General features: G+C 49.0%; 1 protein-coding gene, 1 non-coding gene and 1 pseudogene across 3 annotated transcripts in view; all 3 read left to right on the forward strand.

Annotated features, from left to right (window-relative positions):
- The window catches only part of ZNRF3 (zinc and ring finger 3), a 169,668-nt gene that overhangs the window by 125,714 nt on the left and 27,859 nt on the right, over positions 1–16,095 (forward strand). The window lies entirely within an intron of this gene.
- LOC133752383 (U1 spliceosomal RNA) lies at positions 9,023–9,181 on the forward strand. The gene has a single exon (XR_009864929.1). It is a non-coding gene; the product is annotated as a U1 spliceosomal RNA (small nuclear RNA).
- Positions 10,818–10,953, forward strand: LOC133752377 (small nucleolar RNA SNORA40; annotated as a pseudogene).

The following is a 16,095-nucleotide window of genomic DNA, read 5'->3' on the forward strand; positions in this document are numbered from 1 at the left end:
GATGATGGACTTGGGGCGGGGGGGAGAGATGGAGGAGAAAATTCCAGGAGCGGGGACAGCGAGATCAGAAATAAAATGCGCACGTCCCAGGGCCAAGTCAGCAAGTGACTTGACCAGGCCTGAGGGTTTGAGCAAGCAGCAGAAGATGCCCATGATAATGAAAGCATTTCCAGGGAGTGCAGAAGAAGAACGCGTGGGGGAGGGGGTGTACCGGCTCCTGACAGAGGGAACAGGATGTGCTGAGACCTAGAAATAGATTGCCTATTTCTGGATATTTCTATGGTATCACTGTATAAGTAAAAGAGAGGAATAGGACTTTGTAATGTACTATAAAGACCTGAAAACTCAAAAGCCTAGAGAACTTTTATGTGCATGAATTAAAATGGGACTAGGTAGTCCTTGTCAGTCAACGTGAGACCCAGAGTTCCATTTCCCCCTCTCTCTGGTGCTAATGCTTTCACCCCAAATCTTCTGTGTTTTAAAAATCGTGCTAAGTACCCTTACATGAGATTTACCATTTTAAGCTTTGTAAAATGTACACTTGTGCATTAAGTGCATTTATAGTTTTGTGCATTCATCACCACCAACCATTTCCAGAACATTCTCACCTTCCCGCACTGAAACTTTGTACCCACTTAGCACTAACTCCCCACTCTGGCACCTGCCGTTCTCCTCTCTACCCCTGTGAGTTTGACCCCTCCACTTACCTCACATATGTTGTCCTTTCGCAACTGGCTTCTTTCCTTTCACTTAGCGTAATGTCTGCAAGGTAAATTCATACTGTAGCATGTATCAGGATTTCCTTCCTTCTTATAATTGAATTAGATATTCCTGTGTGTGTGTGTGTGTGTGTATACATGCTACATTTTGTTTACCCATTCAGCCACTGGTGGACACTTGGGTTGTTTCCACCTTTGGCTGTTATAAATAATGCCACTATGAGCACAGCATAAGGCTTTTGCTGTCTGTGGGTTTTTTTTTTTTTTTTTTTAAGATTGATTTATTTGAGAGGCAGAGTTACAGACAGAGTGAGAGATCTTCCATCTGCTGGTTCACTCCCAAAGTTGCTGCAATGGCCAAAGCTGAGCTAATCCAAAGCCAGGAACCAGGAGCTTCTTCCAGATTTGCCACGTGGGTGCAGGGGCCCAAACACTTGGGCCATCTTCCACTGCTTTCCCAGGCCACAAGCAGAGAGCTGGATCAGAAGAGAAGCAGCCGAGACACAAACCGGCACCCATATGTGGGATGCCAGCACCACAGGCAGAGGCTTAACCCGCTACACCACAGCGCCGGCCCACCTGTGCTTTTTGTATCTCCTCTTTTCTGTGCTCTCTCCTTAATTCATCTTCACCTTTTTTTTTTTTTTTTTAATGTATAAAAGATTGCACAAACACACCTCCTACTCTGTCTTGCTTTTCTAAGTTACTCTTCTAAGAATTCCAGAAAGGAAGAGAACTGCTTCCCTGGCCGGGCTCTCAGGGACTTGTTATATTAGAAGCCGTGCTGTTGTGGATACAAAGAATGATAAGGAACCGGACAGAGGGTGTCCTGGGCTGGCCACAGGGGTCCAGCAGACTGGCTACACTACTCTGCGGTCAACCTCTTGCAAACGGGGAGCTGCTGTGCGTCTCCATGGCCAGCTGCCACCAGCCCCATGGTGTGAATGGCGAGGAAGTGGGACTGGCGGCTGGCCCCGCTCCAGGCTGCAGCCTCTGCTGGCAGAGGACCAAGGTAGAGGGGGCGAGGCAGTGTGTGTGAGAGAAATCTTCCTAGCTCCAGAACCTATAATTCTCAAGTTTTAAAAAAAATTTTTTTTAAAAGAAAGATTTTTCAACCAAACCGTGCTTTTATCTTTAGGTTCTGAATGGGAGATTGTTCACACAGCTAAGCTGGCTGCAGAAGCCAAGCCAGTTAAAACAATGTGCAGGCAGCTCTCCTCCAAGTAACCAGAAACTGTTGGCTCAGAGGAGCCTGAACCTAGGAACCGACCTGCTGGGAGACGTTTTCCGAGCAACTCCAAGCAACGGCCTGAATGTAAATCCTCCTGCTGGGGAAGGCACCCTGGCAGATGAAGACCCTAATTAGAGATGGAAGGGTTTCTATTTTGTTTTTCTTTCATCCTTACCCTGGGGCCTTCGCAGGGCCGCCATGTCTCTGCTTGTGTGCAAAGAAATTTCCAGCTTCTCTTTGTAACCAGATCCTCTTTTGGGTAAGCAGCAACAAGCCGACAATGTGGGCCCACCACAGCCGGGGGACCCTGCAACCAGCCTACTCCAAAACAGAGAGCTCCGGGCAGGGCCGCTGTGGCTCGGTCACCTGGATTGGCTGGTCTTTGAAGTTGCTGGCCAAGTTGGAGCTTATGCCGGCCCTACCCCCATGAGATAGGAATCCATGCATAGACTGCAAGTGAAATTTTTTGAGTTCCAGAAGAGAACAGAAGTGTGAACAGAGTGCAGAGCAGTAAGGGAGAGCCGCAGCCAAGGGTGAACGGAGGCGGGCGGCAGGCCCTCTTCCCTCTCGAGCCTTCCATGGGATTCTCTGGTCAAGCAGACAGGCCGTGTTGTCTCTCACACTGATCACCCCTTGGCTCTCAGAGCACCCAGAAGTATCACCTGTGTGGAGGACCTACCGCTTGTGTTGTAAGCACTTCCTCAACGTACTCAATACCCAAAGGAGCTCAGAACGAATGACCCCACTCGAGTTCATTTCTCCTTGGCAAATGAGCACAGCTCTCTGGGCCCAACGCGCTGGGCTGTCAGTCGATCTTAGACCCACTTTTAGATAGTCTGGGTAGCTACAGCGAATACCAGGGATGCTCCTCTTCAGCCTGTCAGGGCCATTCTTTGAGGCATCGTCCTTTGCATTTGGTGGGTGTGGCAAGGGCACCGGAGAAGCTTATGTGTCAGTATTTCACGTGCTACCAAGGCCTGGTAACTTACATGTTGTTTCATTTATGCCTTGCTACAGAATGTTTGTGCCTAAATGACCTTAAAAACTTGGGAGGGGCCGGCGCCGCGGCTCAATAGGCTAATCCTCCGCCTTGCGGTGCCGGCACACTGGGTTCTAGTCCCGGTCGGGGCACCGGATTCTGTCCCGGTTGCCTCTCTTCCAGGCCAGCTCTCTGCTGTGGCCAGGGAGTGCAGTGGAGGGTGGCCCAAGTGCTTGGGCCCTGCACCCCATGGGAGACCAGGATAAGCACCTGGCTCCTGCCATCGGATCAGCGCGGTGCGCCGGCCGCAGCGCACCAGCCGCGGCGGCCATTGGAGGGTGAACCAACGGCAAAGGAAGACCTTTCTCTCTGTCTCTCTCTCAGTATCCACTCTGCCTGTCAAAAAAAAAAAAATTAAAAAAACAACAAAAAAAAAACTTGGGAGGGAAAATTGGACGTTTCTGAGTCAGATAGAGGAGGGGTGCTCCTCCTGGCAGCCGCTTGGTGCCGGGCCCCGGACTGGGCGCTGTCCAGACGCAGCATCAGCACGCAGTTGTGCTAGCTCCATATTCCCAACTCCGAGAGCTAGCTAACACCCTACTAGAAAGCTGCAGACCCCGTGGCTCAGGGGGAGGGCTCTGCAGACACCAGCCGTGGCTCTGTCCAGGTCCCAGACTGGCTCCAGACCTCCCCTCCATCTGAACCCCCTTAGCTCATCTTGGTACATAAGCGCTGTGCTGTGGGCTCAGACACTGCTGGTGGTGATGGCTCTGCTTCTGCCTGTGTAGCAGGAGGGACTGACAAGGTTCCCAGCCTCCAGTGGGCTGCACCTCCTGCTGTTGAGAAGCCCTGTGGGGCCAGAGAGCCACCCATTCCTAGTTGCCACATGCAAGACCACTGTACCTCCTGCATTTTTTCCCAGAAGTCCTCAGCCTGCTCATGCTGTCCAAAGTTAGATTTCGGGGAATCCCAAGACACTTCTTTTTGAGCTCTAATGCTTGTGGTCAGGCCGTTTCAGCTTGTTGGAGAATAGTGGCCTATGCTTATCTACTGCCTGCAGATTGATGATGATGAAGCGTGTCTCTTCTGTGCTCAGAACTGCTTCTGTTCCAGCTTTTTATTTTGAGCTTAATTTTCACTAGGGCTTCCAGGAATTGCTTAAAGCCATTGGGAGAGACCGGCGCTGTGGTTTGAGGCCCTGCTGCTCCACTTCCCATCCAGCTCCCTGCTAATGCACCTGGAAAAACAGTAGAAGAGGGCCCAAGTGCTTGGGCCCTTTACCCATGTGGGAGAACAGAAAAAAACTCCTTGCTCCTGGCTTTGGATTGGCCTGGCTCTGGCTGTTGCAGCCATTTGGGGAGTGAACCAGAGGATGGAAGCTGTGTCTCCTTCTCTCTATAACTCTGTCTTTCAAATAAATAAATAGGAAGGAAGGGAAGGAGGGAGAAAGAGAAACCATTGAGAAACAGGTACACCTAGGTCTAAAAAGAAAATAGAGTTTAAAAAGATAAGGCCAAACAAAATGTTCCCAGCATGCCCTTGATTCTGTTCCATGGATTTTTTGGACGTATGGTCTAAAAGTGGCAGAATGTGACAAAGCTTACCCCTTGTTATTGAAAATGTTAGCTGAGCTACACTCACAGTTAATTCAAAACTGTATCAAATCAAAACAGAGGCAGGAAGAGATTCTTGATAATTTGCATGTCATCTTGCACTTGTACCTAATGAGTAGCTTGGGTCACGCCTTGCTGAATTTGTAATAACAGTGACTTTAGAAGAGGACTTAGATGTCAAAAACCAAAATCCATCACAGATTTTTAGGTTACATCTGTAGGCTATGAAAGCATGATTTTATGGAATCTTTTTTATTCATTTATTTGAAAGGGTGAGAGATATCTTCCATCCACTGGTTCATTCCCCCGATGGACTTACAACAGCCTGGGCTGGACCAGGAGCCAGGAGCATCTTTCTGGTCTCCCACGTGGGTGACAGGGACCTAAGTACTTGAGCCATTGTTTGTTGTTGCCTTCCCAGGCCATTAGCAGGAAGCTGGATCAGATGCAGAGTAGCCAGGACTCTAAACAGGCACTCTGATATGAGATGCAGGTGCCCCCAAGTGATGGCGTAACTCACTGTACCACAACACCCACCACATCATTATTAACTAACCAGTACTGGATTGATGGCAATGCTGCTGTGCTATATTAGCATAAGGAACTGGGTGGGGTAGGCATGGTTCTCTAACATAAGGAACCATGGCCCTTACAGAAGGTGGGTGGTAGCCCTTCCCAGGATGACCTCCTTTCCTCGGAGGAAGGCAGCACGAGTTTGTTAACAGTTTTCATATTGTTACCTAAATCTCTTCCCTGTATTTTTCCTTCTGCCCCAGTCATTTCTCTGTTACTGGAACGTCACAGCCATCCTCAGTGTTGCTGTGACAGCGGTGAGCACCTAGCCAAACACCCTGTCTCAAGGAAAAGCTGGGGGCACTCCTCATCACCTGATTGTCACTGTTGGTTTTCTTGCTCTTGGTTTTGCTTTGCTTTGGTTTATTTTATGTACTTGAGAGGCAGAGAGAGCTCCCATCTGCTGGTTCACTCCAGATGCCTGCAGTGAAGCCAGGAGCCAGGAACTCAGTCCAAGTCTCCCATGGGGGTGACGAAGACCCAGTTACGTGAGCCATCACCCCCACTTTTAGTAGCGGTGTCTTTGATCTCACTCGTTCATCTGTGGTCACTTGTTCGTGCCCTGCAGTGACCCTAGCAGCTCCCCCAGCAGCAGCAAGCTGCCCCAAGCCTGCCTGAGTTGCGATGCAGGCTTGGGGGATGTGATTCCCCATGTATGATGGAGCCAACAGCAGTTCAGCAGCTACACTGCACAGAAGCTAGACTTATGGACCATCTTGCTCCAACCACATCTCTAACAGGAAGCAGAACTACCACCATGTCCCAGAGGTGCGGCACTGAACTTGACTAAGTGGCTACCTGTTGTAGAAGAATAGACTACACCTCTGTAATTCATTCATACGTATATCAGGGACCTCCACCAGCCCAGACAGTGTGCTCGATGCTGCTGCTTCTAGTGCTGATTAAAACAGACAAGTTCCCTGCCCTCGTGGGGCTCCTGGTCAGAGACAAGCCGCAAGTGAACAGGGTAGCCAGTATGGCGATGTGCCTGAGAGACCTGCACACGAGGTTATAGGGCGAGCAGCACTCGCTGCCTAGCTGCCTTGAGCTGAGAACCCGAGGTGAGGTTCCTGGAAGCAGAGAGGAGGTTGTTCCCACGCAGCCCACCCACGCCGGAGCTTGCCTGCCTCTGCTCCTTGCCCGTTCCCTGGCTCATCTGCTCCTTGTGGCGTGCTCGGCTACCGCCTGTCCCTCCTGCATCTTCTACCCCCTTGCTCCATGTAAGGGTTAGCATCGGCCTCCTGTCTGCTGGGCAATACAGGGAAGCTCTGAAGTCTTACAGAACGCTGGCTGCTTTGGTGTGTTCTTAAATGTTGTCTGTGACTATTCTGCCACAGTGGCGTTTAAACACTCTGAAAGCTGCATAATGTGCTGTGTGCTATAAAGGGTACGGAGAGGATAAATAGATCACACACACACACACCCCTTCGCGTTACTAATAGCTGCCTAAAAATCACCATCTGGAATGTTTGGTGCTTAGTGTAGCCCAAGATGACCAAAGTTTAATTGAAATTCACATTTGGTGTTTTGCTTTGGGTTCATGGTCACCCTGTCAGACTTCTTCCCCACTCCTGGTGACTCTGAGAAGGCGAAGCCGGGGGACAGGGAGTGGGGAGGAGGGCCTGATAAAAGGAAAGCCGTTTTGGCTGGCGGGGGTCGCGTTTTATACCGTTAGCTGTGTTGCAAGAGGTCGTGTGATCCTTGCTAGAGGCTAGCTCTGGTACCAGTGAAGGTCATTGCCACAGTTCACACAGAGCTGCCCAGCGCATCACCTTCATGTTCACGTGAAAAGCCAGAGGCCACGCTGACAGCCTGGCCTGCTCTCAGCCCTTGGCATGCTTTTGGGCAGGTGGAGTGGTATTTGACCATTTGAAGGAAGGTGGACGCGTAATAGAGACAGTTTGTGCTGGGTCAGAGAACTTTCTCTTTGGGGGGAAAAAAAAAGTGAATGACAAAACAAAGCTTTGCTGGGGCAGGGGGTGGGAGCTCCAGCAAATAAAAGGTTGCACTAGAACCCACTTCCTTTGTTTGTTCTGTTGAGTAAAGTCTTGCTAGTGTTGAATAAATCCAGCAGAGAAAGCCTGGTGGAGGCCGTCCTTCCACTTGTGCAGCGCAAGTTACCTTAAGAACCCAGTGGGATTTGAGATAGAGCTTTATTTATTTATTTATTTATTTTTGCAAGTTGCCTGTTAGAGGCCCTGGAAACAGAAGTGCGTTTGTTCCTTACTATGTGAGCGACCTCTCAGTATTTCACAGTGGTTACTGATTAACCAGGGAGTTTCAAGTGAGGCGTTTTCATGTCCAGATTTAAAGAAGCTGCCCTCGCCGGAGAGAGCTGACTCGCAGGAGGATGAGCTTCGAGCAGAGCAGGGCTGTTACCTCAGTGTCGAGGGGCCCCAGGTCCCCAGGGCTGTGCCCAGGAGTACGCTAACGCCACCCCTGCAAGGTGTTCTCATCCAAGAGACTTGAAACTGGAAGGAAAAGTAACACTTTCTTAAGAAAGGAAGGGCATCTGCCCCCAAGGTTCTGGATAAATCTGAGACTGCAGTTCTCTGCCCCTCCCCACATGGACGGTGGGGCAGAACCGTGGGTAGCAGAGCCAGGCTGAGCCTCTCTCCAGAGCCCCCTTGTTCATTTCCACTCCTGAAGGTGGAGTATTGTCCTGGCAGAGTTGCGTGGGTTTTATGAAGACCAAAGATGAGAGGCCTTGGCTCCCTTGGGTGTACCTGTAAGTAAAATCAGTTGCCAACACTTCACCTGAAAGAGTTTATGTTTACAAAAAAAAAAAAAAAAAACACACACACACATTTCTACCTTCTCTTAAGAAATCAGGGGGCTGGCGCTGTGGTGTAGTGGGTAAAGCCTCCTCCTACAGTGACAGTGTCCCATATGGGCACTGGTTCGAGTCCCAGCTGCTCCATTTCTGACCCAGCTCTCTGCTATGGCCTGGGAAAGCAGTAGAAGACGGCCCAAGTCCTTGGGCCCCTGCCAACTACACCGGAGACCCGGGAGAAGCTCCAGGCTCCTGGCTTCGGATCAGCACAGCTCCAACCATTGCAGCCAATAGGGGAGTGACCCAGCGCATGGAAGACCTCTCTCTCTCTCTCTCTCTCTCTCTCTCTCTGCCTCTCATTCTCTCTCTGTGTAATGCTGACTTTCAAATAAAATAAATAAATCTTAAAAAAAAAAATCAGAAGGTCTGGCTGTGCTGGGGCCCCAGCCCTCCTGGTAAAGATAGCTAGCCCCAGCCAGCCCGAGGTCACCCCACTCAGGTGGGTGTGCCCTGTGTGGTCTGCGGCAGTCCCCACCTCTGTCTCCTGTGCTCTTCACACTACAGCAGCATGTTAATTAACATCTATTTCATCCCTGTGGGGATTTGGGTTTGCAATCTCTCTTGTGTGGTTTTTCTTTTCTCTCTCTCTCTCTCTTTTTTTTTTTTTTTTTAATTTACTTAGAGGTAAAAAGAGTGGGCCACTCTCACAAGACAGGGGAGCAAGGGAGAGCCCCCACTCCAGTGCTCCACTATGGAGGCAGAATTGATCAGATGGGATATGGAGAAGGATTGGGCAAAGAGTGATGAGAGGAGGGGAAGAAGACTGGATTTCTGGACTCACGTGGTATTTCCATTAACCCGAGACAAGCAATGCCTTGTTTGGGAGGACCTTGGTGACTTTGAATTTGGTCGTGTTGATCGGAGCCCTGGAATTCAGGAAGGGGTGTCAGGGCTGGAGGTGAAAGTTCGGGAGTCACGAGGCAGGGGAACATGTGTACAAACCCAGAACGAGCTTGTCCGGGAGGTGAGGACAAACCAGGAGGAGAATAGGAGCCCAGTGTAGGACTCTGAGGGAAATGAGTGTGTGGGGTCACGGGAGAGGGGAGAGGAGAAGCTGGCTCAGAAGCACAAGGCATACTTACCTGGCAGGGGAGATACCATGATCACGAAGGTGGTTTTCCCAGGGCGAGGCTTATCCATTGCACTCCGGATGTGCTGACCCCTGCGATTTCCCCAAATGTGGGAAACTCGACTGCATAATTTGTGGTAGTGGGGGACTGCATTCGTGCTCTAAAAAAAAAAAAAAAAAAAAGAAGCACAAGGCAAGGCAGACGGGTTGGTGGAACAGCACAGAGAACCACGCAGGTGAGGAACGATGACCTTGTGGGTGCATTCTTTTAGCACAGGTGTATCAGTTAGCCTTTGCTGCCTATAACCTGCCCTTCAAACTTAGTACCCAATCTGTTCATGATTCTGAACAGTTTCTCTGGCCTGGGTCAGCTTGGCTGATCTCTGTGGTCAGCTGGTGTTTCAGTTAGGGATGAATGGGTTTAGATGGCCCCACTCAATGTTTGGGGCCTCAACCTGTGACATTGGTGCTCTCATGACATGTGGGCTCTCACGATCCAGTAGACTAGCCCAGGCTTTGTCACATGGTGGTCTCGAGGCTCCGAAGAGTGAGAGAGGGCAGGTCGAAGGCACAGGCACTTTCCAAGCCTCTGCTTGTTATCGGCTCCAGTCCCACTGCATAGATCAGGCCATATAGGCAAGCCCATAGTCAAAGGGTAGAGAAAAGAGCCCCATCTCTTGGGAAGAAGTATAAAATACTGTGGCCATTGGTTTTTTTTTTTTTTTTTTTCAGTCTGGCATGAGAGGTATGAATTTCTGGTAACATTTGATAGGAGGAGATACTGGGTTCTTTGGCTCAATCATTTAAGGATTGAAGATCATGAAAGAGCAACGTCTCCATGTCTAGGTGTGGAGATTACTTCAGTTCCACTCCAAGTGAAAACTGGAAGAAGTGAGGAGAAAAGCAAGACCACTCGTATTCACCGTATCAAGCTAAAGCAGTCACCAAAGAAATTATGGACACTCAGCTGAAAACTCAGACCTAGGTCCCCTTCCCTGAAAGCAGTACCGTCTGGTTTGCAGCAGTCAGCACCTCGGTGCCATTCCTCACTGAAGACTGGATCAACAAGTAGGCATCAGTGCTGTCCTTGGCCAGCACAGGACCCAGCCTGTGCCAAACACTTTAGACCCATGAGCTATTGATCTCCTCAGAAACCCTATAAAGTGCTGTCGCTGTCCGAGTTCTGTAGATGAGGAAACCCACTGTCAGATATGCCCAGTGTTGTGGCAGCACCTGTGAAGCCAGCATCCCCTGTGGGCACCAGTTTGTGTTCCTGCTGCTCCACTTCCAATCTAGCTCCCTGCTGATGACCTACGGAAAGCAGCAGAAGATGGCCCAAGTATTTGGGCCCCTGCCATCCACGTGGGAGACCCAGGTGAAACTCCCAGCTTCAGCCTGGCCCAGCCCTGGCTGTTGTGGCTGTTTGGGGAGTGACCAGCAGGTGGAAGATTGCTTACTTATGCGCACTTTCTCTCTCCCTCCCTCCATAACTCTGACTTTGAAATAAATAAGCAAATCTTACAAAAAAATTAAATGATTTGCCCAAGGGTATCTATTTAGTAAATGATAAAGACAGAAATAAACCAACCCCTAAGGCTGCCAGGCCCCCCGACTGTGGGCAGCAGTAGCAAGTGTACACACGCACCCCGCAGCCCTGGTCATCCTCACCTTGAGTGTTACCCACACTGACCTGAGAGCTTCCTGCTGCCCAGGGTCCAGTCAGGCTCCTTCCTGCTAGTAAAACTTACCCATTCATCCAGATTCATTGACAGTAGATTCATCTTAAAATACTGAGCCAATAGCATTTGTGTGGGGATGTTTTTGTTTTCGTTAAACTTGTAGACAGAGAGTCTAGACAGGTGCACACAATAAATTCTTTTTTTAATCCAGAACTCATTGTTCAGTATGAGTTTTGATTCATATAAGAAAGAATATGATACCCGGGGCAGCTTACAGTGATGGGAATATTGATAACCATAAAAAAGTTGGTTCCAGGAAAAGAAAAAATGTTGGTACTATTTTAGATATCACAAGGAGGTATCATCTTGCTCCGTCTGGACAATTTTTGAAACTGGTATTGAGATTTTTCCTATATTAACTAAAGTGAAAAAGCATTCACATGGTAAAGGGTTCATAACAGTTGTATCATAACAGTTTCTCTTTTAAGCAGTAAGGGCAATAAAGGGAGAAGAATAGTTGTCAGTTCTGCCACACACCCCAGTTTTTTAAAAAAAAATCTTTATTGAAGTACAATAGACATGATAAACAGCACATATTTAAGGTATGCAATTTGATAAAATCTGACCTATATACACACACACCCATGGAGCCATCACCACAACCGGGATGAACAGAGCCGACACTCCCCAAAGCTTCCCTCCGCTGCCCTTGGGAGTCCCGCCCTCTCCTGCCTGTCCCTCCACTGTCTCCAGACAACCGTCATGCAGACTTCTATAGATTAATTTGCATTTTATAGAATTTTTATGTGAATGGAATCACGTAGTATCCACTGTTTCCATCTGGCTTCTTTCACGCAACATGATGATTTTTGAGATGCATTCATGTCAGTTGTGTGAGTCGTTCTTTGCCTTTTATTCTTTAAATTTTAAATAAGAAAAGGCAGCACAGCTTTTTTTTTTTTTTTTTTTTACTCTGAACTTGGGCCAAGACTATTGAAGTTACGTACGAATTGTACATTAACTCACTAATGGCAATGATGAGTTAATCTGTAACTTCATCTGTTAGCTGTTAACATGACCCCACCACCACCACCAAACCTAACCTCCTCCTGACTGTCAGACCCCGCTCTCAGCCACGCTTTCTCCTAAGGCTAAAACTGAGGCAGGGCTGTCGTTCCGAGTCTTGGTTGGTCCCTGCCCTGCACTGTATCTGGGGATAACAGGAGAACAGCAGTGTGTGTAACCCTTTGAGCAGCAGAATGCAGGGGCTGGGCTTCTGTCAACTCGCTGTCTTACCAAGTTGAGTTCCGCAAACGCCCCTCATCCCACGAGCAGCAAACTCAGTGTGTTAGGGAAAAGACTCTTTTTCCAAGAAGTACTCACTTTTTTTTCCCCAGAGCTATTTATTTATTTGAAAGGTAGAGTTAGAGACAAGGAGAAACACAGAGATCTTCCATCTGCTGGTTCACACCCCAAATGGCCGCAACAGCCAGGGCTAGGCCAGGCTGAAACCAGGAGCCAGGAACTTCATCCAGGTCTCCCACATGGGTGCAGGGGCTCAACTACTTGGGTCATCTTCTGCAGCTTTTCCAGGCGCATTGGCAGAGGGCTGGATCGGAATTAGGATCCGGACATCACAGGTGGAGGCTTTACCGACCACACCACAACACCGACCCCAGAAGTGCTCCATATTAAGAATTATTGAGGGGTCGGCGCCATGGCTCACTTTGTTAATCCTCCACCTGCGGCACCGGCATCCCATATGGGCTCTGGGTTCTTGTCCTGGTTGCTCTTCTTCCAGTCCAGCTCTCTGCTGTGGCCCAGGAAGGCAGTGGAAGATGGCCCAAGTGCTTGGGCCCCTGCACCTGCATGGGAGACCAGAAGGAAGCACTTGGCTCCTGGCTTCGGATCAGCGTAGTTCTGGCTGTTGTGTCCATTTCGGGGGTGAACCAATGAAAGGAAGACTTTTCTCTCTCTCTCTCTTGCTGTATAAAATAAAATAAAAAATAAATAAATATTGAATAATTCAGTTGGCACATTTGGAATTAATTTATACTTCTTTTCAATATTTATTTCATTTATTTGAAAAGCAGAGTTCCAGAGAGAGAGAAGGGAGAGACAGAAAAATCTTCCATCCGCTGGTTCACTCCCCAAATGGCTGCAATGGCCAAAGCTGTGCCCAGCCAAAGCCTGGAGCTTCATACAGGTCTCACATGTGGGTGGCAGGGGCCTAAGTCTTCCTCTGCTTTTCACAGGCCATTAGCAGGGAGCTGGATTGGAAGCAGAGCAGGTAGAACTAGAACCAGTACCCAAATGGGATGCTGACATGACCAGCAGCGGCTTAACCTGCTGTGCCACATTAATGGCCCCTACACTTCAAGACTCCATCTCTCTTCTAAGCTAACACAGTACCTGTCCACTAGCAAGTCCTTCAGTGTCAACCTTCCTTTAACAAATAGCTCTTCTAAAAAATTTGAATGCTTGGCTTCAAATCTCTTTGTATAGAAATGTTCTAGAAGTGATTGCTTCAAATAATACACAAAATGTTTATGTTTTTACTAATAGGTCCCAGGTAAATATATTTTGAGAGTTATTTTGGGAACACTAACCCTGAATTCCCCTAAATTCTAGTTTTCTTCCCCCAAAACAGAAACTTGGACATTACAGAACACAATGGGCAATGAAGAGCTTGCAGGGCAGGGCCGACAGGATGCAGGCCACCCCTGTTGGAACACCCTCCCCTGCTGCCAGCACACTCTGACTTCAGAGTGGCACTGCTTCCTTTGCAAATCTCGGTGGAGACTCAGATGGGCCACTGTCAAGGTCACTATTGCCTAGGAGACCCCTTTCATTCCTGGGCGTTAGGACAGCAGTGACTTCAGCTGGTCTGCATGGGCTCCTGGTCTTAGTCTGCTCTCCCACCAGGGCCCATCCAGCCAGAACTCTGATCTCCAAAGGACATGGTCTGTGAGCCCTCTTCTGGATTCGGCCCAGTGATCTTCCAAACACCCCCGCCACCTAGAAGCTATGCAGTTTGATTCCTGTAGCCTCAGAAGGATGCCAGCCAGGTCTGCCTGACAGCCGGGTGCTTCTGTAGCCAGTGTTGGCATGTTCCACGGTCGCCCACTTGCTTTCTGGGGTTATGCAGCGCTTGTAGTTTTCGCTGTCACTGCTTAGCCACAAGCCAGACTGCCAAAGTCCTGGATCTCAAAACAAAGCGTAAGCACCCTGGATCATGACCCAGCTCTCTTCCTGTTCTTCTTTTGAGACTTCCCCAACAGGAAAGGCTCTGGGTAATTGATAGAGATTATCCCTGATTCCCTTAATGTAACCTTTTTACTCTTTCCTTTTCCTGGGATTAAACTGTTCTTTTGCAAGAAGTCCTTTTCTTAATGACACCGTCATTTACCTATTATTGACCAAAGGAAATGATCCAGCCCAGCTCCACTTTTCTGTGGTTCATAGTCCCGTTAGTCTCTTTCATTGTAATGACTTTTAAAGGCATTAACTGGTTTTTGTTTGGGTTTTTTTTTTTTTTCTTCTTCAATTTTCTGCACTGTTACAGGCGATCAACCTATACTTTAAAATTAATCTGCTTTCCTGAAACAGTCACTGCCCATGTATTTGTTGTTGGATACGCGTGTTAGTATTGAGTAGAGGTTTTAGTATGTGCTGAGCAAGGGCTCCCAGGCAGTGTGCCTATACCCTCGAGGTGTGCGGTTCATGGCGTAGCGAGTTGAGGTCTGGTAGAAAGTGGAGACACGTGGGCTTAGTCAGCAATCCGCGTCCCTCTCCCTGTCTCCCTTTCTCCTGGCTGTCCTGAGATCTTCCTCCCTTTCAGAGAGCTGACCTCTGGCTGTGTTGTAGAGTCCCTTGTGTAAATATAGGACCTCCATGAGAAGAGGAGCTGCTGCTTTTAGGACTAGGGTCCTTGGACATAGTTGTACCTTCATGGTAGACTCTCAAGAAATATTTGCTAAATTAATGAATCCTGAGAAAGAGAGTCACCAGAAAGCACGTAGCCGTGGGACTGGGTACTGTGTTGCATAAGGGCTGAGGACCCCTTCCAGAGAAAATAGAATTGCAGGTAGTGTTAGTAACAGTCAGTAGAGCATGGTGGCTACTTGGATGCTGTGGACCAGGAGCCAAACTGTGGCCATGCCTTTAAGTTTCTGCCGTTGGACTGTAACGCAAAGTCAGCAAGCAACCCAAAGCTGCCTTTTGTGAACCTTTCTCCTCCCTGCTACTTGGTGTGACCACAGGGCCAACCTCTCTGCCAGCACCTCTTGTGTCCAACTCCTGGGCAGCCCTCGCTTCCTCTTCACCAGGTGACCTGGCTTCCGTGAAGCCCCTCCTGACCGCACTAGCCCTTGGCATACATCACCCCATCTCAGCTCCTCCCTTCCAGAGTGGTTTGGAGGAGATCCTTTGAGGTGATTCCACGTAGCTGAGCCCTTGATCCATTCATACCTGTGGTTGGTCTAGCTCCATGACTTTAACACTGTGGGCTGCATGCCGTCTGCTTTGCACCAATGGGATTGTGAACCCAGGAGTCCCGAGTGCCAGTGACGCCTGCTGTTGCTGCCCCAGCAGTTGCAAAGCAGCAGTTGTTGGACCAAGAAAGACCCGCCTGGTGCCTAGCCTGCTTTCCTCCCTCCCCTTCCATCATTCTGAAAGTTCTTCATTGAGGGCTAGGACTGGAATGCATATGGAAAGACACATGAGTGTCAGGTTCAACACAGCCTTTACGTGTTGGCCTGTAGGAGTGTGATCATAGCACTTGTTCTTTGAATTAGACACCAGAATATGGCCTTTATCTGGTTTAACTCATATTGTGTTTCACAGCCTGAGCCGTGACATCACCTGCTGCCATCAGTATCCCCGCTCCTGCACCCTAGCCTCCTTCACTAAAATTGCTCCAAATGGCAAAGCTGTCATGACTCGCTACAAAGAAGTAGATCTCAGTTAGGCAAGTTGACACCCAAGTTCTAGGCCTTGGTGAGTTAGCTCAGAACGTGTTTGAGGGCTTAATTCAAAAAAACATGTGTTTCATAAGGGAAAATGGGACTGGGACTCCCGTGGAATAGAAGACACCTCTTCCCAAGTCAGGAGGGACCCCTGCCGTAAAACCCAAAAGCTTGGGATAGATGTTTGCACTTGTGCCTACAGCCATGTCCCACCAGCGTTTGCGTGCCTGCTAGGTTCCGGGTGCCATGCTAAAAGCTGGTGATCAAGCTGATGCCTGAAATAGTAGCTGCCCTTGACATCTTTGCTTGTGAAGGACCCAGACTTCTACTTTGGGGAATGGCTTTCCCTGGACGTCACATAAAGCACAGCTGGGGTTGCGACGCCGCTCAGTATGCCTGCATCTCACATCGGGATGCCTGGGGCTTGAGTCC

Source organism: Lepus europaeus, chromosome 23 (assembly GCF_033115175.1).
Source record: "Lepus europaeus isolate LE1 chromosome 23, mLepTim1.pri, whole genome shotgun sequence".
NCBI lineage: Eukaryota > Metazoa > Chordata > Mammalia > Lagomorpha > Leporidae > Lepus > Lepus europaeus.